At 45.9% G+C, this 14,752-nt stretch overlaps 1 protein-coding gene across 1 annotated transcript in view; it reads left to right on the top strand.

Annotated features, from left to right (window-relative positions):
- The window catches only part of LOC146871228 (uncharacterized), a 250,280-nt gene that overhangs the window by 129,836 nt on the left and 105,692 nt on the right, over positions 1 to 14,752 (top strand). The window lies entirely within an intron of this gene.

Genomic DNA, 14,752 nt, shown 5'->3' with positions numbered 1-14,752 from the left:
GTTTGGCTGCAGCTCTCAAATGTTTGTTGTGCCATATGTTCTGTATGCTGTCTAACATTGCTTTTTCTCCCAGATGCGCTGGTCCATGTATGGTGTTTATTATAACCTGTACCATAGCATCCGGCAGAAACCATACTGCTCTTTCAGGTGTCATCCAACCCTGATCTGTAAGGAACCCTCCTTTTTCCTTCCATTCTAGCAGTTCCTGTGGTGTGGTGTGACTTTGAACATCCTGGATGTCAGAAAAGGGGTCTCGTATTGCGTATTGGCGGTGTAGTATATTCAATTCTGTGTTTGCTGCTAATTTGGCTGCACTGTCTGCTGAATCATTTCCTTTTGATATTTCATCGGTTCCTTTTGTGTGCGCTTTACACTTTAATACTGCAACTTTCGCTGGTAACTGACTGGCCTCTAAGAGGGCAGTGATGAGTGTAGCATGCTGTATTTTAGACCCGTGTGATGCGAGGAATCCTCTCTCTTTCCACAATGTGCCGAAGTTGTGTACAACCCCGAAAGCGTACTGTGAATCAGTGTAAATGTTAACTGATTTTCCTTTTTCTAAGTGATATGCTCGTGTTAGTGCTATGAGTTTGGCTGCTTGTGCCGACAGTATCTCTATCTTGTGTGCTTCCAAGGTGTTTGTACCATTTGTGATGGCATAGGCTGCTGCTAGTTCTCCAGTGGGGAGTCTCATGCAAGAAACATCAACAAAAAGTGTCATTTCTGCCTTAGAAAGGGGAGTATCTTGTAAATCTGGTCTGGGTTTGGTCACTAAATCAATTATGTCAATACAATCGTGAAGTTGTTCAGTAGGAGAGGTCAGTGGCAACAGTGTTGCTGGGTTTAAAATGTTGCATCGTCTAATCTCAATATGTGGCTGAAAAAGCGTCATCTCATATCCGGTGAGTCTGGCTATTGTCAGATGCTGTGTTTGCGTTCTGTTTAGCAGAAGTTCTACAGCGTGTGGAACCTGGACTATCAGATGATGTCCCAATACAATAGCATCGCTTTGTCTAATAGCTTGCGCAGTAGCTGCTACTGATTTTAGACATGCAGGTAATGCTTGTGCTACTGGATCTAATGTACTTGAAAAATAACCACATGGTCTATGTCTGTCTGCTTGAAGTTGGGTCAGGACTGATAGTGCTGTACCTGAGTTTTCTGTTACAAGCAAGGTAAAATCTTTGGTGTAATCAGGTGTTGCTAACACTGGGGCTTGACACATAGCCTTTTTAAGAGACTGAAAAGCTTGCGTGTGTTCATCTGTCCAGGGTAATTGTGGAGTAGCGCCAGCTTCGAGTGTTGTCAGCTGCACTAATGGTTTAGAAATGAGTGCAAATTGCGGGATTCACTGTCTACAATATGAGGTGAGACCAACAAAAGCTCGAACTTGTTTCTGTGTTGATGGTTGTGGTATTTGTTGTATGAGCTGGATGCGTTCCTGTGTAAGCTGCCTACCCTCCTTTGACAGCAAGTGCCCTAAGTATGCCACTTGCTGTAAACAAAATTGGAGCTTACCAGGGGAAACTTTATGGCCATTTGCAGCTAGGAATTCTAGTACTAGTAGTGATGCTTCAGCACATGCTGCGTCAGATCTGGCCGTAATGAGGATATCATCAACATATTGTAGTATGGCTGTATCCGTGGGCATTTGAATAGTGTCCAATTGTCTTTTCAGCGCTTGGCTATATACACTTGGACTTTCGGTGAAACCTTGAGGAGCTCTTGTGAATTGGAAACTTCGTCCTTGTAAGGAGAAGCCGAAAAGGTATTGACTGTCTGGGTGAATTGGTATACTGAAGAATGCGTTTTTTAAGTCAATGACAGAAAAATGCGTCGCTTCTGCATCTATGGCTGTGAGTAAAGTGGAGATGTCTGGGACCACAGGGTGTTGTGGAATGACACATTTCTTGAGCTCTCTCAAATCCACCACTAGTCTGTAGACAGGTGGTGTTCCTGGTTCCACTTTTTTATGAACTGGTAAAACAGGGGAATTGCAAATGTTCGAAGTTGTTTCTTTAATCACACCTGACTGTATTAGGTCCTGAATAATTAACATTAATGCTTGTTCAGCTTGAGGTGGAATTTTGTATTGTCTTATACGTGGTAGTTGGGCTCCCTCTTTCAGTGTAACCTTGTGAGGTGTTATTTCCATACATCCTACTGTGGTGGAATCAGTGGCCCAAAGGGTGTGTGGCAAATCTTTCAAACGCTCGTCTAATTCTCTACTTGGGTAGTGGCCCTTAAAATCTTGTAGAAATAATCTGACATCTTTAGGTGAGCAAACAATAACAGCTCCTAATTCTTTCAATGTTTTTATACCAAGCAAATTTTCTGGACATGATTTTGTCAATATAAGATCTGTAGTTGTCGTGAGGGGACCAACCTGCAAGGGCAGTGGTTTTGACGTGGCGTTTGTCACAGGTTGTCCGGAGAAACCCAGAGAAATAATTTTTGAACCCGAGAGAGGAGCCTCTGGGACCTCTTGATGGCTTATTGTTGTTTTACTGGCCCCAGTGTCTAGTAGAAACTTTCTATCCTCCCCAAGAAGTCGGACCTCTATAAATGGGCCTTTCTGATCTACTGGGATGGGGATTAGGGGCAGTTTGTCATCTTCTCTCCCTGGGCAACATCATGAAAAATCTGGGTAGTATTCAGTGTAGTCGCTGTCTATAATGTTCATTTGGGCCATTTGTGTTGTCGGTGGAACTGAAGGTGTTGAACTGTCTTGGGAAACATTCTGTTTTGGCTGATATGGACGAGGCTGTGTCTTACCAGTAGCCAAATTGTGCTTTAATACAGGGCAGTCTTTAACGAAGTGTCCCGTCTTTTTGCAATAATTACAAGTGCTCTTCACGTTTGTCTGGCTACCTGGTGTCTGTTGGCGCTGGGGTGCAGTTTGGGCTACTAACGCTTTCATCTAGGTGTCTTTCATGCGTTTCTTATCATTTTCTTCTTCATCCCTAATGCGATTTTGGTGGTATTGTAGCATTTGTAACACCTGTGGTGGTGTATGTGCTTGCCAGGTACTTTCTACTTTTAGTACTCTTTCCTTAATAGCTGGCAAGGCGTTGTCTACTAATTTAGAAACAAACAGATGCGGGTAAGCTTCGCTTGTCGGCGCAAGGCCGCTATTTACCGCAAAACATTTTTCAAGTCTGGTGTAATAATCTCCTATGTCTTCACCATGTTTCTGTTTGCTGGAGGAAATGGTTTCCCAGTCCTCCTTTTTCACAGTCAGTAACTGTGGTAGCACCTTTAAAATAGTGCCAGGAAGTGCTTTTAGTCTGTCTCCTATACCTTGACCTGCTACTCTAGTATTTTCATCATTCTGAAGTTCGGTCCATCTAATGTGTTCACCTGCTACTTCCCAATCTTTCTCTCTTAGTTTGTCATATATACCCGATGGCAACAATAATTTCAGAATTGCTGTGATATCAGAAAGAGTATATGTTCCCATCATTAATACATCTCCTAATTCTTTAAAGAATCCAGCAGGATCCTTTGAGGGGGAGGGAACCTTCTCTTTTATCCTTAGTAACTCAAGTTTTTTCAAGGGTACATAAATAAAAACGCGTTGTAGCGCGCCATTCGTGTCAGCTCTGGGGTGGACCTCTCTCATGGGGAACTGGCGTGTTTGAGGAAGTCTATTAATTGGTCCAAAAGTATTATTGAAAGATTTATATTCAGTCGTTTTCTGGTATTTCTGTCTAAAATCTATAAGTGTGTTGAGAAAAACTGAACTATTGTGGAGGAACATGTTATCAGCGCAGTCAGACAGAAAATCTTCGAGTCTTGGATCATGTTTAAAATGAGTGTCATTGAGTGTGATGAGATGTTGTACCATGTAGAGACTTGCTAATCTTTGATGTGAGCGTGGTAATGCTAGAAAAGTTGGGCTATGAGATCATTGTCATATATCTTATATTGAGAGACCCATAGGGTCGCAGTTCTGGCTATTTCCTCCTCCTCCGGTGTAAGCGGTGGTTCCTGGTCTAATCAGTAGTCTAATGCATTGGATGTTTTTTCAAATAACTCATCTGGAGATGACCGTTCAGAGTGACCTTGGAGGAATGTAGGCGGGGGTGTTCGTGAATTAGGGGCGGAAGAACGAACGGGTAGGACTTTTTCAGTAGGTTCAGTAATTTCCTCCTCAAGTTTCTTATTCTCTTCATTTGTTTGCAAGTTTTGCAGAATATGGGTCACATTACGGGTGAACCTGTCTAGTGCATCATTTATAAGTTCTAGACTAGTGTGGTCGGATGCGGAATCTAATAAGTCAAAAAGTGAAACTGGTACATTTCTTTCCTCTGCTTGTATGTGTTTTATGAAACAGCAAAGGAGGAACCTATACATGTGCATTTTTACAGGGTGTGATCATCTTGTAGTCATAGCGTTAATGGCTCGTGAGTTCTCTCCAGTACGTAGAAACTCAGAGGCCGCTTGAAGAAACGTGTCAATTGCTGGTCGATGTCTTATTTCTTCCCAGGAGTCATGAAGTATTTTACTTATTCGGCCTGCCTCCCATGTGTTGCTTGGAGTCGGGTCATATGGGCAGTCGGGAATTGTTTTACCTGGGTCTGGACCTACGGCACCCCCTTCTGGAGTGAGAGGTAGTGTGTTATGTTGTAAAAAGGGTGGCGGAGGCAGAGGGTGTTGAATTACTGGAACCTCATATGGAGGTGGAGTATCTAAGAGGAAATTGGTGAAAGTATCCTCTGGTGATGGGGCGGTAGGTTGTGTCTTAGGTGGTGCAATGTTAAGGTTTTCAGGTGCAGATGGCAATACAGGATAAAAGCCAGTAGAAATGGCTGTTTGTTCCCTTTTATTCCTTTCACTAACTACTTCTTTCCCTATTTCTTGTAACTGTTCTTTCTTGGCCTGCTCTGACATTCTCTTACCCTTTTCAACTTTATGCAATTCCTTCTGTTGCATCCTATGGGCTTCTTTTCTCCATAATTCCACCGAGGCGGACTCCCTTTTTCTTCCACAACTGTTCCTCTAATTTTATAATACATTCCATGTCAAAAGTACCATTTTCAGGCCATCTATATCTGTGTTCTAGGTCTTTAGGTCTTTAGTATAATCCACCCATAAATCACAATAAATAATTGCACCAACACCATGTTTTGCATACATGAAGTGTCCTGGAGTATCCCGAGGAGGAAGAGGAATTTCCTTCTCAAGAATACTCCTTTTGGTGGCTATCTTACGTATTTTCGAGAAAATAGGCATGATCGCAAGATTTTTCAAAGATTTAGAATTGAGAGAAAAAGAAAAACAAACAGAACATATATCTTTACCGTACCCACGAAAGTGGTGAGTCCGTCTTTTATACTAGTTTAGCAGTCCTCACAAAAGAAGTGAGAAACCAACAAAAACCTGTATCTTTACCGCACCCACAAAGTGGTGAGTCCGTCTTTATACTTTTCAGCAGTACTCACCGAAAAAAATAACTGGAAGGCCTCTTGAAGATCTTAAAAATGCGCGTAGCTTCTAAGGTGGGACTCGCAGAACCTCGGATTCGTCTCTTCACAGGTTGGGCTCTGGTTCAGGACGCTCCGCAATTTTCCTCACCGCCTCGTGTGGATGCCGGGCCGCAGTTGGTCCCCCTCTTTGCCTCGAAGGAGTTAGCAGGAATTCCCCGCGTTGTGCACTTTGAAGTCCGTCAAAGGTCAGGAGGGGACAGTACCGGGTCCAATATCGCCGGCGCGTGGGGAAAAGGGAATGCCCCTGTGCGGGCGCCAATTAATGTGGTAAATTAATTCAATATTACCTCATCTCAGAATTTCTATACTTAATAATCATAATTTCAGTCAAAGCAAAGAGAGGAGTCCGTGGTGTTAGAGTAACAAAGGGTCCAGTAACTCGAGTTAAGGGAGAGCTCCAGCACCAAGCGGGTACAGGAGTGGTCTGCAGTTTTATTCACACATCAGAATATTTATACAGTTTTCAGTCAATAGGAAAAAGAAGAAAAGAGAAGTGACAAGAAAAAGGGAAGTGACAAGCAGTAATTTCCAACAGATGTGTCAAGGTAGGGGCGTGTCTTGTGTCTCGTGAGAGGGCATGTGATGTGTGGAAATGTGTTCTCTTTCAGTTGAAGGCCCTTACTCATTCGGGGGTTTATCTCTGGCTTAGAGTCAAGAACAGGAACCATCTTGTGTAAAACAGGAACTATCTTGCTGGTTCTGGGAATTGGCAGAACCACAGAAATGTGTGTTCACAGTGTACAGCCTTGTGCTTCCTCTATTAGTTGGTGTGGTTTCAGGGCCTAACCTCGTGCTTCCTCTTTCAGTTGGGGGTGGTCACAGGGCAGCTGGTGTGACAGGCTGAGTCACCAACAATGGACAGGATGTGGCTGGGTCTCTGGCACAACTGGGGGAAGGCACACAGGCAGGCTTCTTGGAATTGGCTCGACCACAAGGAGCAGGGGGTTGTGCAAGATTCAATGGGGATGTGAAGGACAGTTTTCAGACAAGCTGCTGAGAGCATGTCACACACAAAATGGGTGTTTGTCTGAGGCAAATGGCTACCAGGCAGAAACAGGGAAATGATGGGGCACAATTGTCAATTTTATTTCCACAGGCGCATGGCAGCGGATTGAGAATAGACCTATTAATTTCCCCCTCAGACCTCCATTCCCAATTCACGGAAGTTAGGCACCTGGCTAGAGGCATCTCAGACCACTCCCCCGTGTGGGCAAGATATGGGGTGGGAGGGGGACGACGTTCGGGTCCCGTGCCCATAAACCCCTGGTATATCAAGATCCCAAAGATAAGAAAGGGCCTGACTGAGGCCACAAATTTCTATTTTCAGGAGAATCTGGACACAGTCCCCTCATTGCAGACACTATGGGAGGCATACAAAATGGTGGTGAGGGCCAGGCCCTCTCGCTGATTGGAGGGTATAAAAAAGAAAAAAGGGCGCTAGTCATGACACTTGAGCAAGAAATACTGGAGCTCGAGCTTCAAGTAGTGGGAAAGGTGAATGAAGCTTCGCAACGTAGGCCCAAATTGAAACAGCAAGATTATAGAGACCACGTAACAGAGGAGGCCAGGAATAAAATTAGGAAGACACATCACCGAATATATGAGGCAGGCGACAAAGCGGGCAAACTCTTGGCCTGGCTTGACCAGCACCAAAGGGTGGACTGATGGGTTCCGGCAATTGTTGCCCAAACTGGCGAAACGATTAAAGATCCGAGAGAGATTGCGAAGACCTTCGCAGATTATTACGCGGCAGTCTACTCCGCCAAAGCACAATATACAGAACAGGACTCCTCGAAATTCCTCAACGATATAAGGCTCCCAATCTTAACCACAGAGGAAAGTCAGTAGTTAGAAGAAGACTTAACGGTGACTGAAGTAGCTCAGGCCATAGGAGCCTTGAAGCCGGGCAAGGCTATGGGACCAAATGGCATTCCAATAGAACTTTACAAACTTACGGTGCAGGGAACCACACCCCATCTGCTAGCCATGTTTCAAGAAAGTAGAGACATAGGAACACGGCCAGCATATCAGAGGTTAGGGACGATAGTTGTGATACACAAAGAGGGAAAACCCAGGGGCCAATGTGCTTCATACAGGCCAATTTCTTTACTAAACGCAGAAGCAAAAATCCTACCCTCACTTCCGGCCATGGTCCATCCGGATCAGTCCCGATTTATGCCTGGGCATAGCACGGCCCTAAACCTCCGACTGCTTCATGAGGTCATGGGACACGCACATAGGATTAGGCAGGATGCAGCAGTGCTGTCTCTAGATGCGTGCATGGCCTATGATATGATTGAGTGGCCCTACATGATGGCAGTGTTTAAGCACATGGGATTTGGGCCCCGATTCCTTTCATGGCTGGGACTTCTATACAGAGACCCCTTTGCGCAAGTGATGGTAAATGGGGTAAGATCCTGCATATTGTCTTTACATCGAGGGGTGAGACAAGGTTGTCCGCTATCCCCACTTATTTTTGCACTAATGTAGGAGCCGGTGGCAGCATGGATCCGCAGGGATCCAAATAATTTGGGGCAGACGGGGCCTACGGCATCCCCACATAGCCCTGGCTTGGAGCGCAGACAAGTCATCACCCTTGGCCAATACAAGTCAACAGAATAAACCCTGCTCTCGGGTGTCCCTCAGGGATCCCTTCTCAGCCCGGGGCTCTTTAATGCCTACATGGCCCCATTGATTAGTTTGATATCGTCCTTTAACATTGAGACTATCTCATATGCGGACGATATGCAGTTAATTCTGGTCCTAGATAAAAACACCACACTGGCGAAAGAAAATTTCCACTTTCCAATGGATGAAAACCAACCATCTAAAGTGCAACTCAGAAAAGACTGAAATCCTACCATTGGGACATGGGAACGCCTTCTCTCCCAAAATATGGTGGCCAGCTGACACTTCCCCCCCACCCCCAAATACAGTAAAAGTAGCTAGAAACCTGGAAATTAAATTTGATGCTGCACTATCCTTCAACCAACAATCATTAGCAGTAGCTGGGACCTGCTTTCATATTAAAAAATCGCTCAAAAGGTTTTTAGATTTGCTTCCCACTACAGCTAGACAGGCAGTTGCTGTGGTCCTAAGAACGTCTAGATTGGACTACTGCAACAGCCTCTATGCAGGGGCCAACAAGTCAGTCTTACGCAAACTCCAAAAGGATCAACACACAGAAGCCTGTTTAGTGCTTAAATGGCCCAGGAGATCATCTGCGTCAGCGGCCCTAGAAACACTACACTAGCTACCTATCCATAAAAGAGTTCTGTTTAAGATTCTGATCATCGCCTTCAGAATATTTCACTCCTCAGGACCACAATATCTCCGGTCCAGATTTTCTCGTTATCTACCCCTGCGGAGCCATAGATCATCTAACGCCAATCTATTAAAACCACCAGCGTTTAGATATGTCTCAAAAGGAGGAAAATCGCTTGCAGTGATAGGCTCCAAAGCATGGAACCAACTCCCCAACCACCTCTGTCATATCCAATCTGAAACTCTCTTCACGATTACCCTAAAAACTTGGATCTTTTCAGCCTCCAACGCCCTATGCAGAGCACTTATCTAACTCCTCTTTTAATCCTCAGATACCCAGTTTATGTTGCAACTCAGTGATCCACCATGCGCCATGATGCTCCCAGGAGTGATAGTAGCCCTTTACAAGTGTCTGATTACATTACATTACATTACAAGACTGGGAGGAGAGGATCTCGCTCATTGCAGACGAAGTCCTCCTGTATGTAGCGTCCCCCAGAGCCTCAATAACGAGAATACTAAATATTTTTGCCTCGTTCGGAAGGTTTTCCGGATGCACTATCAACTGGGCAAAGTCAGTGGTCTATGTTCTTAGCGGACTGGGGCCAACTTTGCCGGCAGATTGCGAGGCCCAAGTGACCTCGGAGGGCTTAAGATACTCGGGGCTTTTTATTACGCATAGACCCCGTGGTCTATTCGGCTCGGAATTTGCAGCCCCTTCTGGACCGCCTCAAAAGCGTCATCTATCACTGGGTGTCCCTCCCACTCTCACTGCTCGGTAGAGCGGCATTGTTCAAAATTATTTTGCTGCCACGTTTTTTGTATGTTTGTTCAAAATACTCCCTTTCCAGTTCCAGACACATATTTCAATACTATTGATAGCTTGGTTTGTTAGTTGCTATGGGAGGGGGGTCCCCCAAAGATCCCCCTAGGTAAACTGAGAGTAGCTGGTATGACGGTGGAATAGCACTGCCGCACATTCAAACATACAGGGCAGATCAACTGGCAACGGTCAATCAATGGATACATCAGCCACTGACAGAGCCAGCTTATAGAATGGATAGATTAGTAATGCAGCCAAGAGGCTACCTCCATGCATTATATACAGTTCCGCGCCACCTCTCTATTCAAGGTCCCATGACGGTCACAGTCCGACAATGGCATTTCGCTTTGGCCAAGCAGGGGCCGCCCCGCTCTGGGAGTCTCAACAACTAGGTGCATGGAAACTTAGACAAAATTTTAGTAAATGGGACCCAATAGGAATTTCGAAGTTGGGGTACTTGCATACGTGGAGTAAAATCCTACCTTTTGAGCAGTTGCAAAATACTTAAGATTTGGCCAAAACTGAGTACTTTCACTACCTCCAAATTAGACATGTCATACAAGCAGCGGTGTCCAGGGGATCGGAGTTTCCAGAGTCATCCCCTCTCAAGTGTAGACTGCTTGAAGAAAATCTGACGCGTAAGGCAATTTCACTCATGTATCATAAGCTGATCAATAATCTTTCTGATACTCTTTCTGGAACACTAAAAGAATGATGGTTTCACGACATAACGGACTTGCAGGACGAGGACTGGCCTGAGGCACTGGCCTCCCCGACAGAGGTGGCCATTAGGGCCCGTTTTTGACTAGTTCAGTTAAAAATCCTACATAGAACTTACATATCATGAACTACCCTAGTAAAGATGGGATGCAGGACTGACGATCTTTGTAACAGGAGCTGTGGCAAGGTAGGGTCTTTCTACCACATACTCTAGGCATGACGAAAGATCCCGGTTTATTGGCAGGTGATAATATCTTGCATGTTGGAGATGGTGGGGAAGGAACTTGCACCTTCGCCCAAATAGTGCCTCCTAAATGTGTGGGAGGACTCCAATCTGGGGCGAACAGAGCAAACATGGGCTACGTTAGATCTTATGGTGGTGAAACGCAACATAGCACAACAATGGGGGGCAGCCTTGCTTCCCAGGCTCCGGGATTAAGGGAACTGGACGTAAAATCTTGCATAATGATATTAAACATGTGAAAACATAACATAGTCTGCTATCAAATAAAAGGCAACTTCAACTGGTCAGTGGCTAAAAGATGACCCATGAAACATTGGGGATACAAGATATTACAACAATGCATGGACCATAATATTTTGTATTCCCATAGTAAGAGATATTAGAAATCTCAAGGAAGGGTGCCAGTTGGCAGAAAAATACTGTGGCCAACATAAGACCATGTCCAATTGAACCCTGGTATGTTTTAACCCTAAAATCCTAGGGGATACTAAATATTGTAGTCTGTATTGGCCATTATATTTGGTATCCCCAAAATTAACTTGATGTGAAAGCTTATGAAATACATTCAAAAGTACTAAAAGATATTGTAATTTGGTGATCAATAAAAAACAATTTCAACATGTCAATTGCTAAAAGGTAAACCTTGAAAAGGAGGAGATACCACATATTATAGCAAAGCATGGACCTTAATATTTGGTATCCACATAGAAAGGGACTTGGTTTATGCCCAGGCAATTTCACTCATTATTCCTTTAGATTGGCCAACATGCGTTCATGGTTCCTCCTGGTCGGCCAGCGCAGCGAGTGCTTCCTCTGCTCTTTTCCCCTTGATCAGCGCAGCACGCTGCACTTTATGCACTCTTCTGCATGGCACGTCAACTTTAAGCATGGGCGCATTTGCACTATAAACTGCATGCTTCAAACAGACGCACATCTTGACCGTGGCATGTTTCTCTATTTAATAGGAATGTTTCTGCTCAAGCAGGTTAGGCTTCCTTTCTTTTTCAAAGACGGCGATTGCGAGTCACGTGGGGGGATCTCCCAATGTGGTTGTTAAACCTGGCATCCTTGGCGTGGTTTACCATAATTTTTTGCCTCAACCTCCTGTATTTTTGATGATGTGCTGGATTTTGTTTTTTGCTGTCTTAGATGCTTTGGGAACTTTCAGTGCTCCCTGTATAAATTGCTATTGCAATTGGTTATCCCTGATTGGTATATTTAATTTACTGGTAAGTCCCTAGTACAGTGCACTATGTGAGCCCAGGGCCTGTAAATCAAATGCTACTAGTGGGCCTGCAGCACTGACTGTGCCACCCACAGGAGTAGCCCTGAAAAGGTATCTCAGACCTGCCACTGCAGTGTCTGTGTGCAGTTTGAACCTGCCATGTCGACCTGGCAAGTGGGTGCACTTGCCAGGTCGACATGGCAGGTTCAAACTTACCTTCCCTTTTCTTACATGTAGGATCACCCCTCAGGTAGGCCCAAGGTACCTCCATGGGCAGGGTGCAGTGTATGTCAACGGTAGGCCATGTACTGGTGTGTGTTACATGTCCTTATAGTGAAATACTGCCAATTTAATTTTTCACTAAAGAAAGGGCCATCTGTCAAATAGACTAACATGGGAGTTGCTTTATAACATCTTAAAAGCATAACTTTCCATTGGGACAAGATATAGAAATTAAGTTTAGGTTCTCTGAACTCAGAATTTAATAACACATCTTTTAGTTAGGATGGTTTTTAAATTATATGTTTGAACATGCTATTTTTAGAAAGTAGCGGAAACACAAAAAAAAGATGGACAGAGCGCTGAAACTTTTCAGACACTCACCCCAGTCACAGATCTGAGTTGAATCATCATCATTCTTTAATTCACTTCGGCAACCCACTGTTGGCACTTTTAGAAAGTAGGCACTTTCTTGTTTAACCATTCTGTGCGCGTTTGCTAGTTTGTGCATTGACTGTCTGGTTTTGGAGTGACAGAGGCTAGAGATGTGCATTTACTGCCACCAGGGAGAGGGTGTTGAGGTGTGTCCTGCCTTTCTTGGGAGATGCCTTGCTTGGCTGAATAGACCTTGGCTGCCTTTAGGCCTTTAGAGTGGTGGGAAGAGTTTCCCTTGCATCTGAATAGGCTATGTCTCCTTTGCACAATGCTGTCTCCACCTCTTGCGGCCCTGCTGCACCAGAGAGGACAGAACTGATTAGACTGGACTCAGAGACTCTTGTCACAAAGACAAAATGGAGTACAAGTAGAGAACCTTAAACCCCAGAGAATTAGATCACTTCTGGATTCAGGAGGAACCTTTGCCTAGAAGAAGAGCTGGAGAGCTGTGAGGAGAAGTACTGCCCCTTTGCTGTTTGCTTTGCTGGGTTGGCCTGCAGTTGCTGCTTCTGCCAAGAAAAGGACAAAAACTGGGCTTGTGTGTGCTAGCCTCCTGTTCTGAAGTCTCAGGGACACCAAGACTTCACCTGCAATTGACTGACCAGCACCTGGACTCCAGTGTGGACACCTGCATTCAAAAGAGCACCAAATGCAATTCCTGGGCCCTGAGAATTGTGTGGTTGGTCCTGCAACACAAAGAAACCAATTCCAATGCCGTCAGCGCCACCGCGACCAGCAGTGGGGCCTGGGGCACCACCCATGAAGTTCAAGATGCACTGCCTTATCTACACTGAAGCTCCGATGCCCTTCAACGCCTGCAGTTATCGGTCTTTCCGACGCTCACACAAACGCCGTCACCACCAGCGCCTGCATCCCATTATCGCAGAGCCAATAACTGACAAGGGTGAGTTCACGAGTCTTCGACTTTGCATCGCTTGAGTGGAAGAGAAGCCTCACCACTGACTCAACTGACTTCTCCTGTCCTTGACGCATCGCCTCCTCATGAACATGATGCCTCGCCTCCCCCATGGCAACCAGGGAATGGGCCTCAAAGTCAGCACCGATGCCTCACCTCCATGACACCATGCATCATCCAAAGACTTCGTTCTAAGGTACTGCTGCTTGGGGGTCCGTGTGACTCCGGGACTCCATCTCCCAGCAGCCTCGCTCTCAGCTCAGGCGCTTGCCACTGGTGTCATCAGGTAGCGCCAGGGCTGCTTTTAAACGCAGCCGGTGCCCCGCAGCGCGGGATGCGCCACAACAATCTTTTGCCACATCAAGGGTCAATACTTACCTGACAGTCTGCCGTGAGGGGAACGGCCAGCGAAGGCTCTCAAACGCCGTGAGGGGAACGGCCAGCGAAGGATCCACCAGAGGCCGGGACTCCATCTCCCAGCAGCCTCGCTCTCAGCCCAGGCGCCTGCCACTGGTGTCATCAGGCAGCGCCAGGCCTGCTTTTAAGCGCAGCCGGTGTCCTGCAGCGCAGGACGCGCCACAACAATCTTCTGCCACATCAAGGGTCAATACTTACCTGACAGTCCGCCATGAGGGGAACGGCCAGCGAAGGCTCTCAAGCGCCGTGAGGGGAACGGCCAGCGAAGGATCCACCAGAGGCCAGGACTCCATCTCCCAGCAGCCTCGCTCTCAGCCCAGGCGCCTGCCACTGGTGTCGTCAGGCAGCGCCAGGGCTGCTTTTAAGCGCAGCCGGTGCCCCGCAGCACGGGACGCGCGCGGGCAGCGCCCGGGCTAAACCCGGGCCAAGGGCGGGCCCGTCATTGCCAGGAAGAGGCAGGGTAGGGCCATCCCTCTTTCGTTTTGGGCAACGGACCGCTGGGGATCAAAGGTACTGTAATTGGAAACCAGCAGGGACAGGGGGGTCACGGGGCAAATTTGTATCCCAATGGTGACTGTGTAAAAAGAGTAGTTTATTTACTTTAAATTGATTGTTGTACCTGTTCTTATAATTGTGAGTAATGGGGAAAAGGAAATCATTGGAGGGAGGGGGTTTATTATCACTGCTCCCCAACAAGAAAGGGAAAAAATCAAAGAAAGTAGGCTCCGCCACTAGTAACTGTGTGCTCACAAGAATAGAAGCAATAGTTGAAGAATGTGAAGAGGTTTTGGGAGCCAACAACATCAATAACCCTGATGCCCACGTAATTCCTTTAGAGGAGGCACTGGTCCATAGGAAAAAAAAAGAGTGATTCCAACAATGTTTACTAAACAAACCCAAAGTCCTCGTACTGGTACATCTCTGTCTCCCATAGCCGAGAACACTACTTTAAGTCATCATACTGCTATCTCAAATATAAGCTCTAGCCCCACTACTCAAG

The sequence above is a fragment of the Triturus cristatus genome, chromosome 1_1, assembly GCF_964204655.1.
Source record: "Triturus cristatus chromosome 1_1, aTriCri1.1, whole genome shotgun sequence".
NCBI classification, from domain to species: domain Eukaryota; kingdom Metazoa; phylum Chordata; class Amphibia; order Caudata; family Salamandridae; genus Triturus; species Triturus cristatus.
This window is presented reverse-complemented; position numbering and strand designations above follow the sequence as displayed.